Below are 20952 nucleotides of genomic sequence, written 5' to 3' on the forward strand. Positions count from 1 at the left end.
TTGTGTTTTGGCGTACCCTTAATTTCGGGGACGAAATTCTTTAAGGGGGGGAGGTTATAGCGGTCCCGATATTTCCTGTTGTTGTTTAACTATAATCCGGACTCGGTTCCGTAGATTCGTTGTTATCTTATCCTCATTTCTATCCCTTACTCTTTTAATTAGAATTTTGGGTTGTGTTGGGCAGGTTGGGAATAAGTGGGTCGTGTTTTAAAACTTAGAAATTTTGCCCAGGTTTTGGTCTCTCCGCTCGAGCGGCGATTTGACGCTCGAGCGGGATTTTGTTGTTGCCTCTCCGCTCGAGCGGCAGTTTGGACGCTCGAGCGTGAATTTCCTTCTCTCAGCATTTTGGTCGTCTGCAGAAAATTCTAGGAGAGTGCACCCGGCGCTCGAGCGGATCTTTGGACGCTCGAGCGTGAACCTGTGTCTGTACGCTCGAGCGGGGTGTTGTACGCTCGAGCGGACCTGCTTTTATATCAGTTCGTGAAACCACCTTTTTGATCACTTTTTGATTTCCTTTCTCTCTCTTACTTTTTCAAAACCTCCATTGGAGAGCACCTCACTCTAAAACCGAACTTCTCTCTTAGGATTGATCTACCTAGAGTGTTTTCCTCACCTTGGGCCTTTGTAAGAAGTGTGTTGATCGTCGAGGGCTTTGTTGAGATCTGAGAAATTTGGGATTTGGAGCACTTCTGATTTTTACTCATCTTCTCCCTTGGAGCTCTGAATTTGAGGTAGGGATATCCTACTCCTCTCTATGGATTTTGTCTTTAAATTTTGGTAATTTGAGAGGTTGGGGTTGGTTTGGTAATTTTGTGGAAGTTTGGGCCTTTTGTGTTATTTTACAAAAGTTGGGGTTTTATTTGTAATAAACCTAGATGCATGTTTGGTATAGAGAAATGGAATAAATGTTGAATCATTGATGAAAATGGGACCTAAGGGTGGTAATGGTAATTATGGATAATGACCTAATTACATTGTTTAATTAATTGAGATAATTAATTGTAGGAAATGAGGAAATGAAATGGAATTGTTGAGATTGGGAGTGCATGGGGTTAAAGGGTGTAGTTGAATTATTTATCACTCACCGAATTGAAATGTCGATTGAATATCCATTGTGCATTTATTTCCTGCTTAGAAATAATTGCTTTGGGCTACCGGTGGAGGGTAGTGTTGATTGTTGTAGACAATGCTTGATGATTAGGCAAACTAAAACTAATCAATTGGATGTGTCATAGAGCATGTCGGTTGATAGAATACATTAATTTTATGTATTGATTGATTGCATATGTGATTCTGTGTTTATATGCATTACTTGTGTATGGGAGGAGATAGAGGATGTACTCCACGGTTTAGGGGAAGATGGGGGATGTACCTCTAAACCGGTTAATGGTTTAGGGGAAGATGGGGGATGTACCTCTAAACCGGTTGTTGGAATGTTGATATAGCTCATATGCTTATCGGTTGAAGTGTTGATACAGCTCATATGCTTATCTGTTGTAGTAGTGATATAGCTCATATGCTTATCTATTGAAAAGTTTGTTTGATTTGATATAGCACTAAAATGTATATCATCATTGTTTGCGAAGTATGGGAGTAGTTTATGTGTTATTGATACAACACCATAATGTGTATCCACCTTGGATTTCGAAAGTGTTCTAGTGATGAACTATAATCTCATCAAACGTTCTGGCCAGAGTACTGAGCCTTGTTTTCAAACTCAAAGTTGAACAAAAATGAAAAGTGAATTGTAACATAGACTTGGCTGTCATGGTAACGTAGGGAGATGTAAATGGAAGTGTCAGTGTTGACCATCTATCAGTTGCTAATCTTTTAGTCATTGTTCATGGTTGGTTTAGTGTATTTCTACTGGGCTGTGGCTCACCCTATATGGGAATATCATTTTCAGGTACAGGTAGCATGCCACCTCCAAGGACGTAGCTTGGGAGGCCAGAGGCGGACTTTTTGTTGTTTTACTTTTGATGTATTACATGTAAATTCAAGCCAAGGGCTTAACGTGTTTGAGTAAGTACTCTTTTGTTGTAACCAAGTGTTAACTTGGAAAGCTGTAAGCCCATAGGGCATTTGCTTTTGTTGTTAACATGTAATACTTTTTGTAATGAAACTCTGATAAATGAAAGAATGTGAAGCTTTTGAATATCAATGCATGTCTTATTTAATGGGTTTAAAGTTATTATTTTGAGGGCGTTACAAAAAGATTTATTGCAATATGCTCTCTAAGCAAAGTTAGACGAGCTGAAGCAAGAATTGTCCTATCTGTTGTGAAATTCAAGAAAATAATGTACCTCATGCACATAATTTAGTCAAATTATGAGGGGAAAAAAATCAAATAATGCCCAAATATTATCGCAGCAACTCAATGATGTAGAAAGTAAGTATATCAAATAAAAAGTTTCGATCAATTTTTGTCATATACTAATTGCTTACAGATGACATAAAAAATTATAATATAACTTGACAGTTTTATGAAAGTGATTACACAAAGACTTATGAGTATGGATAAATATCGTGAAAACAATTTATATCGATCGAAATATTAAGTTATAATATCATTTAATTTTTTTTAAAAAAACTATTCCACATTTTCTACATAAATGAAAATATATTAATGACTAATGTTATATTTTTCATCATGTAAGATATTCACGGCACATGAAACGAGACTTAACAACTCTTAATGTATAAAAATATATTATATATTGATATTAATGCATTCTTACACCAATCGTATGCAAATAATATGTAATAGTGGGTACAATAAATTTATATTATGAGATGAACTATAAACAAAATTATGTAATTGTACAATTAATTTTATACCTTCAATTGTATTATAGGTACAGATTATGAAAATTTGAAATGGAAAGTTGATAGAAAAAGATTTGTGTAATACTATATATGTAAAGGATTTGTTTATTGTTTATTATTTAAGATAAAATTGTGATATTAACAAACTAGCTATAAATTAATATTTATATTTATAAAACTTCTCATTTATCATTTAAATTCTTCAGCTAAGTATAAATTTTTTTATTGCTTAGTTGTATTTTATATACAGATCAATTTGCCCATACAAGTCTCCATACTTTGTATACGTATTACATACCAATTTAAGAGACATGCATAATTATAACACTAACAGTTGATGAAAATTCACGTATCACCTGTAACGCAGAGCCTAACCACTAGTAGAATTCAAAAGTGTAAAGTTTTTCAATTTTGTTTTTCAAAATTTGTGCTTAAAAACAAAAAAAACAACAAAAAAAATTTGAGGGATAAATGATTTTAATTTTGGCTCAAGCTTCTCTCATTTTGGGTCTCAAAAAAAAAAAATAAAATAAAATAAAATCTGGAGTGTACTGTTGGGCTCCGTGGATCAACCACGAAATTCACATCGATGATTAAAGCTGTTCAATATTTAGGTCTCATCCAGTACTTTATCCTTGCAAAAATACAAATTTGATTTGATCAAGTGATTATTGATATCCGATCAACGTTATTTCTTATAAAAATAAAATATTTGACGAACTATACACATTAAACGATTTGAATAAGCAATATGGACTCCATGGTGGAGTCACATAAACCTAATCCAATTGAGAAACACCACTAGAGTGGAGCTGATTTCTTAATTTTTATTTTATCCATTTTGAGAATGAAAAAAATTGTCCCATAACAATGGTAGCATTACTCATTTTAGATGATCAATCAAAAGAAGAGGACACAATAACTATGAGGTCACCCTCATACTACAATCTCTCTCGATATATATAGTGTAGTATATATATTGGTGAATAACTAATCTATTTGTGACGTACACTACAATCTCTCTTAATATATATATAGTGTATAGTATATATATTGGTGAATAACTAATCTGTTTGTGACGTACACGTCGTCGCTGATGTGGCTTTGAAAGTCGGTCTGTAAATCTGAGCTAATTGCGAGAAACAAAAGAAGTGTTTTGAGCTTCCCTTCAAAAAAAAAAAACCTCGGAAATGAAAAGTACAAAACAAATCTCAAACTCCTCATCATCCTCAACAAACACATAATAATCAACACAACAAACACCACCACCACCACCACCACCACCACCACCATCACACAGTTTGTTTGTTTTTTTTTGTTTAGAGAGAGAGAGAGAGAGAGAGAGAGAGAGAGAGAGAGAGAGAGAGAGAATCTAGTGAGAGAGCTCCCCAATTTTACCACCTTCTCTAGCTTTGCCTTCAACCGAAAGCCAACTCTGAACTCCAAAATACATACATATATAGACATGTATCTTTCTTATTTCCAGGTGACAATACTTGTATATGCATACATTGATTTGTCGTGTGGCTTTGAATTGGAGGAAAAAAACCTAACTTCTAAATTCTGTGTTTTGGTGTTCTAGGGTTTCGTAAAATGAGGTGACTGTGTGGATCACTAGTTCTATTACATGGCATTGTTTCGCAAGTTGTTCTTTCAGAAGCCCCCTGATGGCCTTCTTGAGATCTCTGAAAGAGTTTACGGTACGTTCATTTTTTCTTTCTTTTTTTTTTTAATTTTTTTTTTGGGGGTTCTCTTTTGGTGTGAAATTGTCTAATACCACGGATTATCTGTGAAATTTATACATTACTGTCAAATTACTTGTATAATTCTGAATTATACTATACAAACGATAATGGATTTTTGCCTAAGAATTTCAGCAATATTAGTTTAATTGGGTACACTTGTGATAGTGCTTGGTTCACAAATGAAATGGAATGGAATAGAATAATTATTATATTAAAATGTTCCTTCATATATTTGGTTAGGATAAAAAAATAATGACAAATGAATTACAAATGGAATCATCTATCACTATGTTAAGGGAATGATTGTTCCATAGGAAAGCCTAAGAAATTTCCATTCCATCTTATTCCAATAAACCAAATAGAAGATCAGGGACATCGCAGATCCACAGGTGAGTGGGGTTCAAATGGGCCGAATTTGATCTCGTCTCAAGCTTGAGTTGAGCTTCATAGATTCAGAAGCTGACTCATTTTCTGTTGCTTTTGTGATTATTACTATATTTGGATTCATTTAAACGAACTCAGGCTAGGTTCTAGCCCACAATAACGACAGCATTAGCAATTGAAAAATCTTTGTCCCATGATCTTGTGATTATTGATTTAAAAAGTCCAAAACAAGCATGATCAACTATAAGATTTTTACGTGGAAAACTTATAGTTGGAATCCATCAATATGTGATCAAAATCACGGGCCCTTAGCCACAAGAATAATCCATTATGAAGAAGAGTAGTACAAGAAATTTCTCACAAAGACTAATCTAGGCACACTAGTTTGCTCAAGATCTTCAAGTAGCTCCTCCTCTATCCTTCATCTTGTGGATATCCACCTCCGTTATTGAATCCACAACAACGGTGTCGAGTCCACAACAATAACCCACTCACAAAATATTTAGATGATATTACAACTTGATTATAACTTGAAAGATCTAAAGATACAAATGTATCATCAAGTAAACATGAGAGAAGAATACAAAATAACCTCACTATAGCATTCTCTCAAAAAAGTCACTCTTCCAAATTAGAATCGCTTGATGACAAAACAGAATAAGCTTGATATATATAGAGAATCCATCATCGCGGGCGCGACTGTGTCTTTTGCGGGCTGCAGAGAAAAAGTTCTAGGAGCTCATTTTGGTCACGCCCTGCTTGCTACCTTCTCGCGGCCGCCATTCTTGTTCATCGCGAGTGCAAGTCTCTGTTTGCGTTTACAGAGACAGATCCTGAGAAGATACTGGGAACATGTTTTGATTGCGGGCGGTATCACGGCTTATTCGCTAGTACGATGATCTACACATCGCGGGTAAGATGGTCACTGTCGCGGGCGTGATGGTGAATGATGACTCCATTGTTATCAGAATTCCAATCCAGATCTTACGATCCTACGATCCATTTGGGCACAATCGATCCGGATCGTGTAAAAAAATCCTTATAAGTAGGATCTTTCGATTTGATATTGGGATCTTATAGGATGGTGGAATCTCGATCTGATCCTATCCAATTCAATTTACAAGCCTTGTTTTATATTGTGTGGCATATTTTATTGCAAATTTTATGTTTGTTGTCTAAATACCAATTTATGTGGTCAAAATAAATAATAAAAATTAAGTAGTATTGAATCAAATAGACTAAGAAAAACAAATTAGGAAACACGCATTTAAATATTGCGGTAATTTAAGAAAATTAACTAGTCGGAAAAACAAACTTAGCTTTAACGGAGTCTGAGGAGGGCAAGATGATTGCAACTTTACCCCAAATTTTGGAGAGACTATTTTTGTGACTCGAATCCGCTCCACCCGGGATGCTAACGACAAGCCTTATCATTCAGTTAAACCGCTCTCTTGAGTTCTTAATCTATTTTCATATCCAATTTTGTTAAATATTTTTTCTTCACTTTTTATGCATTATTGTAGATTGTAAAATATTTTGTTATAGAATTTTTCTTGTTCACTTTCTTTTTTGATGAAATACAAAATTTTTACCGTTAAGTTTTCTATTGTATAATATTGTATGTACATTTTACTTGGAGTATTATATTTTTTACAATATCTTCACTTCTTTTAGTAGAATATAGGCTCATTTTGTGTATACTTTTTAAGAAATATTTATTTAAATTAAATTATTACGTAATTTGTCTTTTTCGGTTAGATCTTACAATTCTTTATCCAATTCTACAATTCGATCCTGTAAACACCTCCAATGATCCAACGTAGGATTTCGATTTTAACAACCTTGGATGACTCAGCTATTTCTGCAAACTTTTGCCCTAAGCGCAGAGCAATACCAGCCCAATCCGTTAGGGAAAAACTCTAGAGTCCACAACTACCACATCAAGGCCCAATATACATTATTTATAACTCATACCCACTTAAAAACTTAAGCCTATAAGTGGAGAGCCCATCTAATGTATATTAAGATTCATCACTTTTACTCTTTACCCGATGTGGGACTCTACCTTCACACATGCTCCAACAATCTCTCTCTCATGTGTGGACCAAACGTTAGGCTTCTCCATGCTCCCCCTCAAGTCTTGATCTATCATTAGCAAGTTTATTGTAGATTACCACACACTCCCCCTTAATCTTGATCTATAACTCTCCAACATCGAGTCTAGCTTGGGCCACCTGCACACACTCCATCATGAGCCATCATACTCCATTGAGAGCCGCCTTGTCGAGGTCTAGCCTTGCCATGTGCACCAAGAATTTTCTTTGCTCCATCAAAAGTTGTCATAGATTTTTCTTGCTCCATTAAGAGTCTCCATGCAAACCCAAGGCTAACAACATCAATGCTCCAGGAGAGCCCACCCATATATCGTCTACCATTGGCTCTGATACTAGTTGTTAGGGAATTAGGGAGCCCACAAGTGCACGGCAAAGCAATACCGACCCAATCCATTAGGGAGAAACTCTAGAGTCCACAAATACCACATCGAGGCCCAACATACATTATTTGAAACTCATACTCACTTGAAAGCTTAAGCCTATTAGTGGAGAGCCCATCTAATGTATATTAAGACTTATTTCTTTTACTATCCGATGTGGGACTCTACCTTCACACATGCTTCAACAATGATTTCTTTCATCTCTTCAACCCATGCCCTACAACAATGATCACATGACAAACTGCCACTTTTAGCCACCTTTCATCAAATCTTGAACCAATACTTTTAGTCAATCTTTCCAAAGACAAACAGCCCCCTTTTTGCATAACTCTGAAAATTCAACTCTGAATTTACAACACTGAATTTGCAATTTCTGAAAAACAACATCATTTCCACCTAAAAATAAATCTTGTCAAAAGGTTTCTAATAAGATACATCAAATCTCTTGAATCCTTTAATCAAAATAAAAGAACAATTGTTTTATCAAGAAAGGGATTGCCAAAATATACACATTTATTAGGATAAAATCCTTACAGCAATGTTAAGAAGAGTAATGAAGAGATAGTCATCCCATCCCACAAGTCCTGCTGCACATCATTCAGAACTACTGCCGACGTATGAAACTCATCTGATATATTTGCAAAACCCTATTACAATCCTAAACAACTATTCTATTTAGTTCAAGACTGAAAAAGTTAATAATAGTTGCATTAAACCAGGGTTTTTAAAAGTCCTATGAATACACTCTAAGGTTATACCCAGAGTTTTTTCAAATATTTCTTTAAGGGTAAAATGATGTTTGCAAACTAACATAGAGCATTTTACGCATAAACTAGGAGTATTAATAGTTATATTGTGAACTCAACCACTTAGGCTTTTTGATGGGTGCATGTCCAATTAAGAATGCCGGAGACACATTCCATACCTTTACTCAAATATTGAGTGTCCGATATGGGTGCCTAATAAATTTTAAAAAGTCCATGTAAAATAGTTTATTACTATAGGGTTGATTGGACATCAACACATTATTAGGTGTATTATTGGCCCATACTAGATGATTCTACTCGTATGCTAATTAAATTCAGATTGATTTTTCTGGCAAGGAACTATTGTGTTGAGTTGCTGGCCTTGCATTTCTTTTAGTCAACAAGTACAAAAGAAAATTTTGATTTTATGACTAACAGTTTCATCTTGTGTGTGCTTCTAGTATTTGATAGTTGTTTCACAACTAATGCTTGGGGAGAAGAAGATTATAAAGTCTATGTTGGAGCCATTATTGGTCAACTTCGAGAAAACTATCCTGATGCTTCAATCCTGGTGTTCAATTTCCACGAGAGCGAGACCGATAGCTTGATTGCTAATGTTTTATCTGAGTATGATATAACCATAATGGACTACCCTCGACACTATGAGGGTTGCCCATTGCTCACAATGGAGGTGATCCACCATTTTCTAAGGTCAAGTGAAAGTTGGCTTTCCCTTGGGCAGGAAAATGTACTTCTAATGCACTGTGAACGAGGTGGTTGGCCAGTTTTGGCTTTCATGTTAGCTTCTCTCTTGATTTATAGGAAGCAGTATACAGGGGAGCAGAGGACCTTGGACATGATTTATAAGCAGACCCCACGTGAGCTTTTGCATTTGCTGTCACTTTTGAAGCCACTCCCTTCTCAAATAAGGTATTTGCAGTATGTATCAAGGAGAAATGTGGCCTCAGAATGGCCCCCTCTGGATAGGGTTCTCACCTTGGACTGTTTTATTATTAGATTTATTCCTAACTTTGATGGAGAGGGTGGTTGCCGCCCAATATTTCGAATATATGGACAGGATCCTTTCCTTGTTTCTGATCGAACTCCCAAAGTTCTGTTCTCGACTCCAAAAAGGAGCAAAACCATCCGGCACTACAAGCAGGTATTTATCCCATAATTCTGAATTCTTCAATTCAAATTTTTTTAAAATTCTTGTTTATTCTGGGCGTGGAGGCATAGTTCTTGTTCACCTCCCTGATATGCATTCTTTGTTTGATATCTTTGCACTCATTACATAAGACCTTCATAGTTCTTCTTAAGTAGAAGAATCATCATCTGTTGTCCTCATATAAGTTTGTTTTTATATTGGAAAATTTTCAACCTATTCACTCCTGGAGTGGTGATGATGCTGCAGGCTGTTTTACTTAGGCCGGTGGACAGGGGCCATATAAATTAATCGATGTTTCTTATTCATTAACCTTGGCTCTAGAAATAGGAGAAAATTGATAAGTGATTGGGGTTTGAAGCTTTCTTTTGTTTAGCTATCTTGTTCCAAAGGTTTTATAGTTCAAAACTTTATACAAACCTCAAGTTATTTTTGTTGTCATTTTGCCTTCACTGATACTTTGCACCTCTAAAATGTTATGGTATTTGTTGTTTGTTGCAGAGATCTGTTGTCCATTAATGCTTTGAACCTATTTACTATGTATAGGCCCTTAAAACGTGTTAGTAATTATGCTTGCAATGGAGAGGAAAGGATTACATGGTTTGTACTGTTCAATATATACAAATTGTCTCAAAGGGTAGCTGTTCTATTGGACATTGATTTTAAAAGTTGCATGCTGGGATCATTCTCTCTGTATTTTGTAAAAGAAAATTCACTCTATTTTTTCTTCTTTTAACATATCAAGGAAATATGATCCTTTTGCCAATCAATTGTCATTTTGGAGATATCTTACTTTGGGCTTCAACAATAAATGGGAATGGTTGAATTAAAATCGATCTCAAGTGTGGATATGAATCCATATCATGGTTATCAGAATGCCGATCCCGATTTGATTGGATCTTGCAATCCATTTGGATCCGGATCGTGTAAAAAATTCCTTATAGGTAGGATCCTTCGATCCTAGTATTGGGATCTTATAGGATGGTGGAATCCCGATCCGAATTTGATTCAATTTACAAGCCTTGTTTTATATTGTATGACATATTTTATTGTAAATTTTATGTTTGTTGTCTAAATACCAATTGTGGTCAAAATAAATAATAAAAATTAAATAGTATTGAATCAAATAAACTAAGAAAAACAAACTATGAAACAAACATTTAAGTATTGCGGTAATTTAATAAAACTAACTAGTTGGAAAAACAAACTTGCTTTAGCGAAGTTTGAGGAGGGCAAGATGATTGCAACTTTACCCCAAATTTTGGAGAGATTATTTTTGTGACTTGAATCCGCTTCACTGAGGATGCTAACGACAAGCTTTGTCATTCAGTTAAACCGCTCTCTTGAGTTCTTAATTTATTTTCATATCCAACTTTGTTAAATATTTTTTCTTCACTTTTTATACATTATTGTAGATTGGAAAGTATTTTGTTATAGAATTTTTCTTGTTCACTTTCATTTTTGATGAAATACAAAACTTTTATCATCGAGTTTTCTGTTGTATAATAGTATATGTACATTTTACGTGGAGTATTATATTTTTCACAATATCTTTACTTCTTTTTAATAGAATATAGGCTCGTTTTGTGTATACTTTTTAAGAAATGTCTATTTAAATTAAATTATTACATAATTTGTCTTTTTTGGTTGGATCTTACAATTCTTGATCTGATTCTGCGATTTGATCCTATAAACACCTCCAACGATCCAATGTAGGATCCCAATTTTACCAACCTCGATCTAGATAGACACAAATTAGTATCTCATGAACCTGATTTGTTGGTAAATTAACCCCAGGGCGGAAAAAGCAAAACAAAGAGGTATGTGTGGTTGACTCTGCTAAGTTTAAATTGAACTTGGGCTACAAACTGAGGTTGCTCCATTTATTAGTTTGAGTTTTTAGTTCTGTGGCACCACACCTTTGGAAAAATCTAATTCTCTGTTTTTGTTTTTTCTTCAATTTTTTTATTTGTTTTTTTCTTATGTTCTGTTAGATAAAACACAATTAGTCAATTTCATTTTGGCAACTTCAATATTATGCTGATTGTCTGGAGCTCAATACTGTGTTGTTGCAGGCAGAATGTGAACTAGTTAAGATTGATATCAATTGTCATATTCAAGGTGATGTTGTGCTTGAGTGTATCAGTTTACATGATGACATGGAACGGGAAGAGATGGTGTTCTGAGTAATGTTCAACACAGCTTTCATCAGGTCAAATATTCTAATTATTAATCGTGATGAAATCGACATGTTATGGGGTGCTAAAGATCAATTTCCAAGAGATTTTAGGGCAGAGGTATGCTTATGTTGTGTTTGAATGACATAACCTTTTGGTAGTATTGTTCCCCCTAACAAGGACCGTTTTATTCATTTTTTTTGTTCTTTTTTAAATTATCATTTGGATGAAGGTTCTTTTCTCAAACACGGATGCTGTCGATTCTAGAGTTCCCATAGATTTGTCTTGTTTTTGAGGAGAAGGATGGCCTTCCAGTGGAGGCATTTGCTAAAGTTCAGGAAATCTTTAGCAGTGTTGACTGGTTAGTTCCGAAGACAGATGCTGTAATAAATGTTCTCCACCCAATAGCTGCATCAAATGCTGTCCAAGAAAAGTTAGACACACTCAGAGCATTTGAAAGTGACACCAAGAGCTCCACAAATTGGGTCTTAGGTGATCAGTCTATGCCCTTGCCTGAACCTTATCCATATGCAGATAGGGCTAGATAGAAGGCTGAGCCTGAAACTGTGTCAATTTCACCCTCAACACCACCTCCATTGCAACCTTATGCTAGGGAACCAGTTACGTCTCCTCTATCTCCAACTCTACTGCCACTTCATCTTTCAACCTCACAACCTACGCATTATTCACTTGGAAAACAGTCTGAGACCTTTCCAGAAGCAGGGCATTCTTCTTTGGTTCCTCAACCTGCTGTTGAAACTCCGCCTACCATTTTCGGTAATTTGTTATCTACTCATTCTCCATCTACAGCCCCTTCAATTGCTTCATCAACTCCACCTCTTCTAGCACTGCCTTTGAAAGAGGATGTAGATACTAGAACTAAGCCACCTCCACCACCTCCACCTCCAACTGCAAACCCTCCTCCAACTATGCCTTTGAAGGATTCATCTATTAACATTGGGCAGCAACTAGTCCCATGTCCTTCCCCAACTCTACCTCCTCCTCCAACTCCACCTCCTCCAAGTAAACCTTTGAAGAATAAAACTACTGCTAGAATTGGACCCTGTCTGCCCCCACCTCCTCCCCCAAATCTGCCACTGCCGCCTCCTCCTTCAGCTATGTCTTTGAGAGGTAACCAAGCTGTGAGAATTGGATCTCCTTCACCCCCAACTCCACCTCCTCCTCCAACCCCACCTTTAAAGGACAATTCAACTATCATAACTGGACCACCTCCACCCCCTCCTCCTCCTCCTGCAACCCCACCTTTGAAGGAAAATTCAACCATCAGAGCTGGACCTCCTCCACCTCCGCCTTCTCTTCCTTCTAGGCAAGCTTCAGGGCCTGCAATTTCTGCTTCAGTGCTCCTATCGCCACCTCCACCTGCCCCCAGTTCTTCATCTAAGCTTCTTCAAACTGCACCAGAGAGTGCTTCATGTGTCCCATTTACTCCACCCCCGCCTTTTCCTTCCGTTAAGGGAAGTATTGGAGATCAGAGTTTGTCCAAGTCTCCCTCTCCTGCACCTCCAACTCCTACCCCACCTTTGAGTTCTCCATCTGGTACAAAGGGACAAGGTTTGTCATATCCTATAAGTTCAAGAAATAATCAAACGAAGAAGTTGAAGCCATTACATTGGTTGAAGTTGACAAGAGCAGTGCAAGGAAGTCTGTGGACTGAGGCAGAAAAATCTGGTGAAGCTTCCAAGTGCGTATTGGCATTATTTATTAGTTTATGGAGGAAGATTCCTTAATTTTTCTTGCTTTCCAATCCCATTCAGTTTCATGCATTATATGATTGTCATCTGTGCACATTAGGGCACCAGAGATTGATATGTCAGAACTTGAGAGTCTTTTCTCAACAGTTGTTCCAAATTCAGATCAAAGGCGAGCAGGCCGCGGATCAGGTTCTCGTTGTTCACTTGGGCAGAAGCCTGATAAAGCGCAACTGGTAATCTAGTTTTCACCTCTGGTGGTGTTGTATGTATTGCTAATTATTTTTTATTTCATCTTGTCAACTTTTTAAATCTTGACTTAATTTTGTGATATGGTAGATACAGGCTTATACTTTTATCAATTGAGATGTTTATTGTTAAGATAGGTTGTCGGAAGAAATTGTCTAATGTTAACACTTTCTAACACCATGTATGTGGAGCAACACTTCAGTTTTGTATTATAGCAATCCCGGTTTTCCATTCCTTTGTTCCGTGAGTGTGTTGATGTCGTATTCTCATTTACATCCTTTACTCTTTGTATTTGAGTCTTGGATTGTGTTGGGCAGGTTTGAAACAGGTTGGTTGTGTTTAGAAATCAAAGGTTGATGCCCAGTTTTTGGCCTTCACGCTCGAGCGGGCCCTTTGTTGTTGCTTCTCTGCTCGAGCGGGAGTTTGGACGCTCAAGTGTGAATATCCATCTCCCAGTATTTTTCTCTGCAGGTCATCGGATGCTCGAGCGGGAGTTTTAACGCTCGAGCGGGGATCTTGGTCTGTAAAACTTCTGGAAGTGTGCATCCGGCGCTTGAGCTGCGCTTTTGACGCTCGAGCGTGAGTATGTGTCTGACGCTCGAACGGGGAGTGCAGTATATTAGTCCGAAGTTTGACTTTTTGGATCACTTTTTCAACTCCTTTTCTCTCTCTTACTTTTCAAAACCTCCATTGGAGGTCACCTCACTCTAAAACTCTAACTTCTCTCTAGGGTTTGATCTAGTAGGAGTGATCTTCTACCCTTAGGCCTTTGTAAAAAGTGTGGAGCTTGTGGAGGGCTACATTTTGATCCGAAAATATTGGGGTTTGGAGCACTTTCAAATTTCTTCATCTTCTCCTTTGCACTCTGAATTTGAGGTAGGGATAATTACTCATTTTTATGGTCTTTGACTTAAACTATTGGTCATTTTGATGTAATGTTGAAGTTGGGTAAATTTGGGTGTTAGGGTTTCAAAATGAATAAAGAGGGGTTTGGTCATTTTGACTCATAAATGTGTATCTTGGGTCTTAAAATGATGGTATTGATGTTGTTGATGATATATGGGACCTTTGGGTCATTGTAAAGAAAAATGGGGAGAAAGCCCTAAGTTGTAGTATGAATTAATTTATATAATTAATTTGGGAATGTTATGGAAATATGGAATTGAGTTGGAAATAATGAAATTGGCTCAATATAAGAGGGAATGGTGGAGTTGGATTTATTAATCGCTCACTTATGAAATTGTTGTCAAATTATCTGTTTATGCATTTATTATCTGTTTAGAATAAATTGCTTTGGGCTATCGGTGGAGGATAGTTTTGATTGTTGTAGACAATACATGATGCTTAGGCGAACTAAAACTAATCAATTGATTATGTTATCGAATATGACGATTGGGATAATACATCAAATTTATGTATTGATTGCTCATATATATGTTATGTGTTTATATACATTGTGTTGTGTGGGAGGAGATAGGGGATGCACTCCACGGTTTAGGAGAAGATAGGAGATGGACTCCTAAACCAGATTTTATTTGGGAGGAGATAGGGGATGAACTCCAGTGATACAGCGAATCTGTGTATCATTTATGAAGTATGGAAGTGTTTTTGATGTGGTATTGATACAACAAGTATGTGTATCTATTGTGAATTATGGAAGTATTGTTGATATGAGCTGTGGTCTCATGGGAATTGTTTGGCCAGGTTTTGAGCCATATTTATGAATTGAAAATCGGTTAAGTAAAGGAAAGAGGAATGAAACATGGACATATTTGTAATGTACTTGAAATGGGTTATGAATTGATTTATGTGGGTTAAACATTTATGAAATGCTAATGTTTTAGTTTTGCTCATATTATGTTTAGCATATCTCTACTGGGCGTTGGCTCACCCTATATAGGACATCATTTTCAGGTACAGGTGTTATGCCACCTCCAAGGATGTAGCTTGGGAGGCTTAAGGCTATTAGACTCTTTTTATTGTTTTTGTTGTATTACATGTACATCAAGCCAAGGGCTTATTTTGTGTAGAGTTAGTACTCTTCTTTTTGTAACCAAGTGTTGACTTGGAAAGTTGTAAGCCTATAGGGCATTTACTTTTATTGTCAACATGTAATACCTTTTGTAAGAATACTATGATGATTGTAATATGAAATCTCTTTTCTTTATCGTAAATGTATGATATTATGGGTATATTTTGAGGGCGTGACAACTTGGCATCAAAGTGTACCGGGTTTGAACACTTTGGGTATGTGGGAAGTGGTTAGTACCGCAATGGGTTTGTCTCGCTTGTTAGAGACTTATGTATGACATTATGTGTTTATTTAATAACATGTTTATGTGACTATTTGGGTATGAGATTTAGTTTCTAGGATGTTGATTGGATCCCTGGGTTTCTGGGAGTCTTGTTGGAAAAGCACTTGATCAATGTTGTTTCTAACCGGAACTCTAGCAATTCCTCGGGACTGTCATTATCCGGAAATGAAATTCGTAAGTGCTTATGTGATTATGTGCTTACGTGGAATGAATTACTGTTGTCCAATGCATTAGGACGCGAGTGTTATAGCTTCGGCACATTTGTGAATATGCTAATGTTTTTCGTTACCTTTATTAGGATGTCAGGACGAGAACGTGGTGGTAGGCGAGGTAGGCCTAGGAGGCAGGAGATGTCTATTCCGGAGCAGCAGGAGGGTGTTGGTTAGGCCAATGTGGCCGAGCCAGTAGGTCAGCAGGCCATGGGCGCCTTAGCCCGCGAGATGGCAGGAGCTTTGAGGGAATCCTTGGGCATTCTCAGAGTTGAGAATCAGGTCCAGGCCTATGTTACTGAGGCAGGGCCTTCCTTTCTGAAGAGGGAGTTCTTCCGATCTAACCTGGATGAGTTTGTGGGTGATCCAAAAGAGCCACTTAAGGCGGATGAATGGCTTGAGCAGATAACGAAGACGTTTGAGATGCTTGGCATCGAAGACAGGGCTTTGAAGGTGACCTTGGCATCTTTCCAACTTTAAGGGGATGCGGGTCAGTGGTGGAAGCTCGTGAGGGGTCGTATCGGTGGCACTTGGGAGGCCTTTGTAGACGCTTTCCAGGAGAAGTTTCTGTCTCCAGTTGTCAGGGAGAAGCTGAGGGACTAGTTTTGTCAGCTTAAGCAGCTGAGTTATTCAATGGCCGAGTTTGAGGCCGTATTTACTAGTTTATCCAGGTTTGCACCTGAGCTTGTGGCATCTGAAGAACGTTGTTGTCTGGAATTTGAGAAGAAGTTGAGGCACGGGCTCAAGATGAGAGTTGGGGGGTCTATGACTCGAGAGTATGGACGTCTTGTAAATGCTGCAGCCTATATGGAGATTATGATGCAGGAGGAGGAGGAGGAGGAGGAGAGGGAGAGAGGCACCAAGAGGAGTCAGGATGGTCAGGGGGACGGTAGGAGGCAGAGGGGTCCTAACCCTCAGCAGTCCCAGGGTGCTTTTACTAGATCAACTTTTCCAGTGCCGAGTGCAGGCTCTGGGAGAGGCAGTCAGGGAGACATTACCTATTACAAATGTGGTTAGCTGGGCCACAAGTCTCCAGCTTGCCCGTATAGGGGAGGAAGTTAGAGAGCAGCTTCGTCTTCGACTTGACCTTAGAGCCAGAGTCAAGGCAGAGGCCAGCCGCTCTCTTGTTACTAGTGTGGTCAAGCGGGGCACCTAAAGAGGTTTTGCCCACAGTTGAGTGCCACATCGGGTGCATCTGGTTCTAGGCAGACGCAGGGTTTTCAGCCAGCACAGTTAGTACAGGCCTAGAGGGCCAATCAGGGGACTTCATCGTCTCATTCTATGCAGTAGTCTTTTGCTCCTAGAGGTAAGCAGGTAGATCAGGGTGCTACAGGGCGTGTGTATGCTGTTACCGCGCAGGATCTAGTACCGGCTCCATCTGTTCTGAGAGGTACCTTTTTGTTTTGCAACTCGATTGCCAATGTGTTGATTGATACGGGTGCATCTCATTCCTCTATATTTACTGCATTTGCATCTGTTTTGGGGTTGGAGTTGGCACAGTTAACATCTCCTATTTGTGTAGTATCACCTATTGGGGGTGAATTGATTTTGAAACAAGGGTGTAGAGGGTGCGATATAGAGGTCGCTGACCGCCGGCTTCCATTTTCTTTTGTAGTTATGGCTATGTCGGGTTTTGATGTTATTTTGGGTATGGACTGGCTATTGTCATACCGGGCAGTTATTGATTTTTACCGCCAGAGGGTCACAGTATGTACCTTGAGCGAGGATTGTTTCCATTTCTTGGGGGATCAGGTTGGTAGTGTGTTGCCACCGGTGTATGACTCGCGAGGGTGGAGTGAGCTCAGTAGTCTTCTTGCTAGCTTTATGAGTAGTGAGTGTGATGAGATCCAGACTGTGTTGCCGAGAGTGGTTTGTCAGTACTCGGACGTCTTTCCCGAGGATCTTGTGAGTTTGCCACCACATCGAGAGATCGAGTTCTCTATTGATTTAATGCCCGGCACGGCGCCGATTTCTATGGCACCCTATCATTTTGCCCCAGCTGAGTTGAGTGAGTTGAAGATTCAACTCCAGGAGTTGCTGGATAAGGGCTTCATTTACCCTAGTGTTTCGCCGTGGGGAGCACTGGCTCTCTTTGCTAAAAAGAAAGATAGGGCCTTGAGACTTTGTATCGATTACCGAAAATTGAATCGGGCTACGGTTAAGAACAAGTACCCTATGCCCCGTATAGATGATCTGCTTGACCAGTTGAAGGGGTCCCGTTGTTTCTCTAAGATAGATTTGAGATCTGGTTACCACCAGTTGAGGGTCAGAGAGGAGGATATTCCGAAAACGGCATTCCGTACGCGGTATGGCCACTATGAATTTCTGGTGATGCCTTTTGGGCTCACCAATGCACCGGCAGTATTTATGGATTTGATGAACCGGATATTCTGGGAATTCTTAGATCGTTTTGTAGTCGTTTTCGTGGACGACATTCTGATTTATTTGCCTTCGGGGGAGGAGCACGAGGAATACTTAGGAGTGGTGCTGAAGTTGCTTAGAGCCCATAGGCTGTATGCCAAGTTTAGGAAGTGTGAGTTCTGGCTAAGAGAGGTCAAGTTCTTAGGCCATGTAGTCTCTGGGGAAGGGGTGTCTGTTAATACATCCAAGATTAAGGCAGTGCAAGATTGGGCACAGCCTAAGAGTGTTTTTGAGATTCGCAGTTTTCTAGGATTAGTTGGGTATTACTGCCGGTTTGTGAAGGGTTTCTCCAAACTAGCTTCACCGTTGACTAGATTGACGCGGAAAGGGGTCAAATTCGTTTGGAGTGAGACTTGTGAAAAGTCGTTCCAAGAATTGAAAGTTAGATTGACTAGCGCTCCAGTTTTAATTATTTCAGAGAGAGGGTTGGGTTATGTGGTTTATTGTGATGTCTCACAAGAGGGTTTGGGTTGTGTGTTGATGCAAGTGGGGAAAGTGGTAGCCTATGGCTCGTGGCAGTTAAAAATACACGAAAAGAATTACCCTACGCACGACCTAGAATTAGCAGTAGTGATTTTTGCCTTGAAGATTTGGAGGCATTATCTGTATGGTGAAAGGTTCGAGGTGTTCTCAAACCATAAGAGTTTGAAGTACCTGTTTACACAGAGAGACTTGAATTTGAGGTAGAGGAGGTGGATGGAGTTCATCGAGGACTATGATTTCAAGTTGCACTATCACCCGGGAAAGGCCAATGTTGTGGCCGATGCCCTTAGTAGGAAATCCATTAGTGATGTTGCTTGTATAGCTGTCCGGGAGTGGGAGATGTTGGGTGTACTTGGCGAGTTTGATTTGCTTCTGGGCAAATCCGTTGAGGCTGCGTCCTTATTTTCTGTTGTTACGCAGCCTACACTTTTGACTCGAGTGTTAGAGGCATAGTGAGGTGACCTTGAGGTAGAATCCCTCCGAGAGAAGATCTCTTGTGGGAAGGTTGAAAAGGGTTTGGCTGTGTATCCCGATCTGAGTGTGAGATACCGAGACCGTTTGTTTGTGCCAGAGTCTTGCCGAGAGGAGGTACTCCGAGAGTTTCACCATTCACGCCTTGCGGTGCATCCGGGTGGCACTAAGATGTATCGTGATTTGGGTCGCCAATTTTGGTGGTGGGGGATGAAGAAAGATGTGGCAGTTTTTGTGTCTAAGTGCCTTACTTGTCAGCAAGTGAAGGCCGAGCATCAGAGGCCAGCGAGTTTCTTACAACCCCTGCCTATTGCCGAGTGGAAGTGAGAGTACGTCACTATGGACTTCGTTGTAGGTCTTCTGAGGACTCAGCGGGGTAGTGATGCTATTTGGGTGGTTGTAGACCGGTTGACTATCCCTATACACGTGAGAGATTCGGTAGATCATCTTGCCGACTTGTATGTTCGGAACATAGTGAGGTTGCACGGGGTCCCAATGTCGATCGTCTCAAATAGATATCCATGTTTTACTGCTAGGTTGTGGTAGAGTTTGCAGAGTGCCTTGGGTACTAGGTTGACCTTTAGCATGACTTATCATCCTCAAACTGACGGGCAGTCCGAGCGTACTATTCAGATCCTTGAGGACATGCTTCGAGGTTGTGTTCTTGACTTTAGTGGGTTGTGGGAAAGGCACTTGCCCTTAGTGGAGTTTACCTATAACAACAGTTTCCAATCGAGTATCGGTATGGCACCGTTTGAGGCCTTGTATGGTCGACCGTGTAGGTCTCCAGTATGTTGGGCCGAGGTGGGCGATGCACCTTTTTTGGGCCCGGATTTGGTGAGGGAAATGATGGAGAAAGTTGAGCTTATCCGTAGGAGGCTTGTTACAGCCTAGAGTCGCCAAAAGAGTTATGCCGACCGTAGGAGGAGGCCTTTGGCATTTGAGACGGGTGATCACGTCTTTCTGAAAATATCACCTAGGCGGGGTTTGATGAGGTTTGGAAAGAGTGGGAAGTTGTCCCCTCGTTTTATTGGTCCCTTTGAGATCCTTGAGAGGATTGGGGAGGTTGCATACCGTTTAGCTTTGCCAACGCAGTTGTCCGGGGTGCATGGCGTGTTTCATGTTAGTATGCTTCGGAAGTACAAGCCGGATCCATCGCATGTATTTGATTGGACCAACTTAGAGGTAGATGAGGATGCCTCATATGAGGAGAGACCGGTTCGGGTCTTGGATCGGCGGGAACAAATCTTGCGAGGCAAGACCATTCTATTGGTAAAGATTTTGTGGAAACATCACGGAGTGGAGGAAGCCACTTGGGAACGTGAGTTGGAGGTCCGTGAAAAATATCCGGACATGTTTGTTAATGTGTAATAATGTATTGGGAATTTTGTAATATTGATGAACTTTAAGAACATTGAATATGTCTTAAGTTGTAAAACATTGTATATGTTTTGATTTATGGAAGTTTATTTTAACATTGTATATGTCAATGATGTTTTAGAAATGCAAATATAATGTTGGCATTGAGTATGTTATAGAATTGTGGAATATGGTATTG

At 39.1% G+C, this 20952-nt stretch overlaps 1 pseudogene across 1 annotated transcript; it reads left to right on the forward strand.

Moving 5' to 3' along the window:
- The first annotated feature begins 4222 nt into the window (after nt 1-4222).
- LOC114259563 (uncharacterized) lies at nt 4223-13730 on the forward strand (annotated as a pseudogene). Its single transcript, XR_014366461.1, has 5 exons — nt 4223-4312; nt 4409-4526; nt 8657-9357; nt 11436-11657; nt 11770-13730. The product of XR_014366461.1 is annotated as an uncharacterized LOC114259563 (transcript).
- The last annotated feature ends 7222 nt before the right edge of the window (nt 13731-20952 follow it).

Source organism: Camellia sinensis, chromosome 4 (genome assembly GCF_055761805.1).
Source record: "Camellia sinensis isolate YWXY chromosome 4, ASM5576180v1, whole genome shotgun sequence".
Classification (NCBI taxonomy): Eukaryota; Viridiplantae; Streptophyta; class Magnoliopsida; order Ericales; family Theaceae; genus Camellia; species Camellia sinensis.